A 6,000-nucleotide genomic window follows, 5' to 3' on the forward strand; every position below is an offset into this window, starting at 1 on the left:
AGTAGAGAAATTATATTTTAATCCATAAAATTTTATCTTTCTCACCTTCATTTCAGTATAATCACTGTGTTGTAATTAAGTTTTCACGTAATTTTTGGGCTGTTGACACTCATGATCTAGAGTCAAAAAATAAAATGTTATTTTATTCAAAGTGTACAAAATTCTAATCTAGTTCATCAAAATATAAATAAGTAATGTGTAAAATAAAAAAATAAATTTAGCTTTCATACATTATTGCAATAAATTATTTTTCATCTAAAATATTCAAGATATTTATTATATTTAAATAACACAAATTATATTTAATGAATAGTAAAGTTTTAAAATGAATTTGTATGAACGAAACTAAAATTTTATCACTTTTGCCAACGCAAACAAATTTTATTATGTAGATTTGTAGGTAAAACTATTCACAATTCTATTATTCAATGTAAATCAACATCGTGTTTAATATGCATTATAACTCCACCTCTATAATTACAAATTTAGGGATTTTATGAATTATTTAATATTATAAAATATTCCTCAGCCGCCATGTGTGAATGTCATGCTAATATCTGAATATTCCCAAAGCTACACTTTTTTTTTAAATTTCATATCTGCTTTTTAGTAGCTGTAGCAATTTATTTCTTCTAGGCTCTGTTTCCTCATTTATTTTTTTAATAATAATTTTTTATTATATTATGTTAGTCACCATACAGTACATCCCTAGTTTTTGATGTAAAATTCCATGATTCATTAGTTGTGTATAACACCCAGTGCACCATGCAATACGTGCCCTCCTTACTACCCATCACCAGCCTATCCCATTCCCCCACCCTCCTCCCCTCTGAAGCCCTCAGTTTGTTTCCCAGAGTCCATAGTCTTTCATGGTTCATTCCCCCTTCTGTTGCTATACTTTTAAACATGCACTGAAGAAGTAAAATGGACACACAGAACTACTGGGAATTTATATTTCACTTTGCAAGAATCTATTATATTTATGATATCTGAGAAGAAGGATTTTATTGTCTACTTTTCATTGAGTTTATTCAAATAAGAGCAACACCAAGATCCTAATAGGTATATTAGGCACAGGCAAAAGATATGAAAAGTTGTTTCACCCAAAAGGAAATATATAAAGCAAACAAACATATGGAAATTTGTTCATTAGACTAGTAATAGAAGTAGTAATTATTATAATAAAAACAAAGTGTTAGTGTACTCTTGTTAAATTAGAAAAAAATAGTAAGTATTTTTGAAAAGCCTGATACTGGGAGAACATGCAGGAAACTGGCATATCACACCTTTCTGGTGGTGAGGTACATTAGGATGATTATCTCATCTCAAAGACTTGCTCTAAGAAATCTATTTAAAAGAAAGTCCCTATATACAAATATGTATATGTTTGTATTAGAAAATTGGAGGCAACATTAATGGTTTCACATAGGGAAAGGATTAAGTAGAATATGCTACATTAAATATGCAAAGCATCTATTGAAAATGTTAGACAAAATTGTAGCTAATGAAAAAAATTACTAAGTAAAGAGAGGGCACAAAAGTGAAGGCACAGTATGCTTAAATGATGTAAAATATACACATATGGCTAAAGACTTGCCAGGGAACAGAAACTTAAAAATAGCTGTAAGAATATGTGCAATTTTTTCTTTACTAACTTTCTTGACAGTATAATTTTATTTTAACTTGAATTTATATCTAGTTTACATGCCATTGCCTATCATTTCAATATATCTAGTGCCAAACCAGAAAATACCCTGCTCCTTTATCTTCTCTTCATAACTACTGAGAAAAATTCCCAACCCTAGATAAAACCAAATACCCACTATCTCTGCACCTACATGCAAGCAACTGATCATTGTCAGGGGAAACAATATGACAAGGATTTTGGTAGGACTCTAAACTGAAGACCACCAATCTCAAATTGGCCTCCAACCACTCTGGCCTTTTTAATGATGTATTTTTTCTCAGCTGGCCCTCCTATACCCTACAATGATTATTTATTTCTAAATTAGCTCCATTGATTTCAAATATCTGACCTCTCCTCCTCCTCACTCACTTTCAACAGAGTTTTTCTCAGGGAAAAAAATGAAACAAAATAAGCCATCTAACAGGAATTCTCTCAACTTCCATACAACACATTTAAAAACCTACCTGAATCTGAGATATAGCATAGCATAATTAAGAACATATGCAACTAATGAATCATTGAGCACTACATCAAAAACTAATGATGTACTACATGTTGGTTAATTGAACATAAAATAAAAAAGAACATAAGTTCAGAAGCCAGAACTCCTGTGTCTAAAGCCTAGTAGTGTCACTTATGAGCTGTGTGATTTTGGGAAAGCTATTCCACTTCTCTCTAATCCTGTCTCCTCACCAGTAGGATAGGGATAATAATAGTCCTATACAGGATTGTTATAAGAATTTAGTCTTGTGAATATATTAGAATGGTATCTGGTATATAATAAAAATTCAACAAATATTAGCTATATGTATTCAGAGCTATCTTTTTGCCTTTTGTTTTTATTACAATGCATAAATAATCCTCTATTTTGAATTGTGATTGAATTCCATCATCTTATAACTCTTTGAGAACAGTACCCAATGGAATTTCTTTTTTTATTGCTATATTTTCAACCACTTCTTCAGTACAGACTCTTTTCTATCAGTATTTAAATATGCTTAGGCATCTTCCCTTCACAACTAAATTCCTCAGAATAATTGTCTTTCTCTACTAGTCGTTCTCATACTTGAACATATAACAAAATCAACTGGAGGGCTTGTTTAAATAGATTTCTGGGCCCTCCCCCCAGAATTTCTTATTCAGTAAGGTGGAGCCAAAGAATTTGCATTTCTAACAAGATTTTAGTTGGTGTGCCTGCTACTGGTGCAGACACTACACTTTGAGAACTTCTGAACTACACACTGACCACCCACATACTTTTACCTCTCACAGATCTCACTTAACCACATCTGTAGAACTGGCCTATATAGGATCAGCAATGACTTCCAGGTTGCCTTTGGATACTTATTTTTGCAACAATTATCACTCTCTTCTTTTCTTCTTCTTCTTCTTCTTCTTCTTCTTCTTCTTCTTCTTCTTCTTCTTCTTCTTCTTCGTTCTAGAGAAAACTTATTGTGAAATTTCACCTTACACATTGTTCGACGTGATTAAAAACAAAGTAACATAAGTTCTAAATGATGCTGATTTTAAAAACGTAAAAATAGCAACAGCTTTTCAAGGATCCAGATGAACAAATCAATTAGAATATGTAACAGTCACATGAAAGACATAAAAAACTATGTTATTTTCAGTGATATGAACACCGTACCCATAGAATGGGAATAAAAATTATTCTTTTTTTCATAAATCTACCAGATGATATGGATGCAAGTCGGCTTTGAACCATACTTTAAAAAACTGTGACTGTCAAGATAAAAACAAAAGTGTTAATTTGGGCTAAAAGCCTGCAAAAGATATAGCACTAGCAGACTGATGATTTTGTAAAGTATGTATTCAAAGCTTTTGCCCAGTTTTCTACTGTTTGCTTTTGTTCTCATGAAGTGTTAATAGTTTCATATATTCTGGATATGGATGCTTTGCTGGAGGTATAAGCTATGAATATTTCCCACACTGTGAAGGGGTTACCTTTTGTTTTCCCAATGGCTTCTTTTGATGAAGTTCTTAGCCTTAATACAATGCAATTTGCTATTTTTTCCTTTTAAGATTAATACTTTCTGTGTAGTAAAAAATATTTACCTCTTCCAATGTCACAAAGATGTTCTATGTTTTCCTCTAAAAGAATTACGAATTTATCATTCATAATTATATATTAAATCATTCAGAATAGAATTTGTTGTATGGCAGTGACTCTCATGTTTCAGTCTCAGAAGTCCATTATAGTCTTAAACATTGGTGAGGACTGCAAAGAGCTTTTGTTTACGTGGTATTCATACCAGCCATAATAGAAAATAATAATGAGAAAATTTAAAAATATTTGTTAATTCTATTAAAATAATAAAATTACATGTTAATAAAAGTAACATATCTTATGAAAAATAATAATATTTTCCACAGCAAAAAGCCTCTTCAGTGAGAAGAGTAGCTTTTTTTTTTGCATTTTTATAAAACTCTTCAATACATGACTTAACAGGAACAGCTGGATTCTCGTATCTGCTTTCCCAACCTGGTATATTATGTTGTTTTGGTTGCAGTTTATAATGAAAATTGAGTCTTACACAGATTATAGTTGGAATCTTTCAAGATAATTATAAATATTCTTTGATACTACACTTGAGAAGTGATAGTTTCTTAAAGGTTAGTCACAATATAGAATCTGAAAAAAATATCAGTGAACTTTTTTGTACTCTTACTTTAAAAATAATTGATGTATCTTGCATGTTGAATGGATCTTTGATCCATACATGATTTTGTAACATATCTATCACTTGGAAAATATTTATTGATTGATTTATACAGATCTTTCAAATGTTGACACATTTTGTTTCATAATATTTAAAAATCACATTAGTTAATATCACCACAGGTCTCATTACAGAAACATGTAAGTACTTGGAAGATATCAGGTTCACAGCGGAAAATACAAATTTTCCATAATTCTAATTTTTAATTGAAGGTCAAATTTTATCATAGGCAATACGTATTATGAGTTATCTTTAAGTGATAGGCTGACTTCATTCATTTTCAGGAATACTGTCCACCAAATCATAAAATCTCAAGAAACATAGTTTGACAATCATTCCTTCAAGTAAATAATGGCATTCCATGTAAAAAGTGACTAGTTCAGCTGACAACTCAATCACTCAACAGTTTTTCCTTCAGAGAACCATCATAAGTACACAGCAGAAGTATTTTTTATATACTTTCTGTTTCATCATACAAAATAATAAAGATGTATACTAAAAGTTGGGATTTAAAAAAGGTAATAAATTTTACTGTTTCCAAAGACATACTTAAGTGAAATTCGCTTTTGTTTTTACTGTGAGTGCATGGTGATAAACAATACAATAACTACTAGTATAGTTTGCTGCCACTAACTTAATTGGTGCTAAGGTACTATGGGTTTTATCTCTTACCTCTCTCTGTAACAACATGGCAAATGTCAACACAGTGAAAAGGGTAAAGAACGTATAAATGGTGTTATGAAAATAGTTTTTACTTCAAAGATTCCCTGAAAGGAACTTGGAACTACCAGGGGTCCATGGACCACACTTTGAGAATCACTAGTGATTGTCCTAGATAAATGTTTTTCCATATGGATTTCTAATTGATCAAGCACAATTTAATGAAATGTTACTTCTTTTTCTATTGTATTACAGTATCATCTCTGTCATAAGTCAGGTGACTGTCTAGGTGTAGTAGGTCTATTTCTCGGTTCTTTTCTCTGATCCAATAGTCAGTTTATCTATGCATGTGTCAGTATCACACTGTTTTAATTCCTTTGTTTTATAATACATCTTGATATCTAATAATTTACATTCCCAAGCTTTGTTTTCTTCTTCAAAATATCTTTGGCTACTCTTGGTTCTGTGCATTTCCATTTGAGTTTTAGAGTCACCTTAATGATTTCCTCAAAAAATGCTAATATTTTAATTTGATTATATTGAATTTATAGAATAATTTGGAAGAATTGACACATTTATAGTATGGAATTTTCCGATCCAACATGATATATTTCTCTAGAAATATTCCTTGACTTATGATAAGGTAATTCAATAAAACCCATTATAAGTTAAAAATATCATAAGTTGAAAATGCATTTAATGCACTTAACCTTCTAAACATCATAGCATAGCCTAGCCTACCTTAACCATGCTCAGAACACTCACATTACATATAGTTGGGCAAAATCATCTAACACAAAGCCTATTTTATAAAGTGTTGAATATCATAATTTATTGAATACTCTGCTGAAAGTGAAAAACAGAATGGTTGCATAGATACAGAATGGTTGTAAGCATATCAGTTGTTTATGC

The sequence above is a fragment of the Ursus americanus genome, chromosome X, assembly GCF_024610735.1.
Source record: "Ursus americanus isolate L20-20 chromosome X, mUrsAme1.1.p, whole genome shotgun sequence".
Classification (NCBI taxonomy): Eukaryota; Metazoa; Chordata; class Mammalia; order Carnivora; family Ursidae; genus Ursus; species Ursus americanus.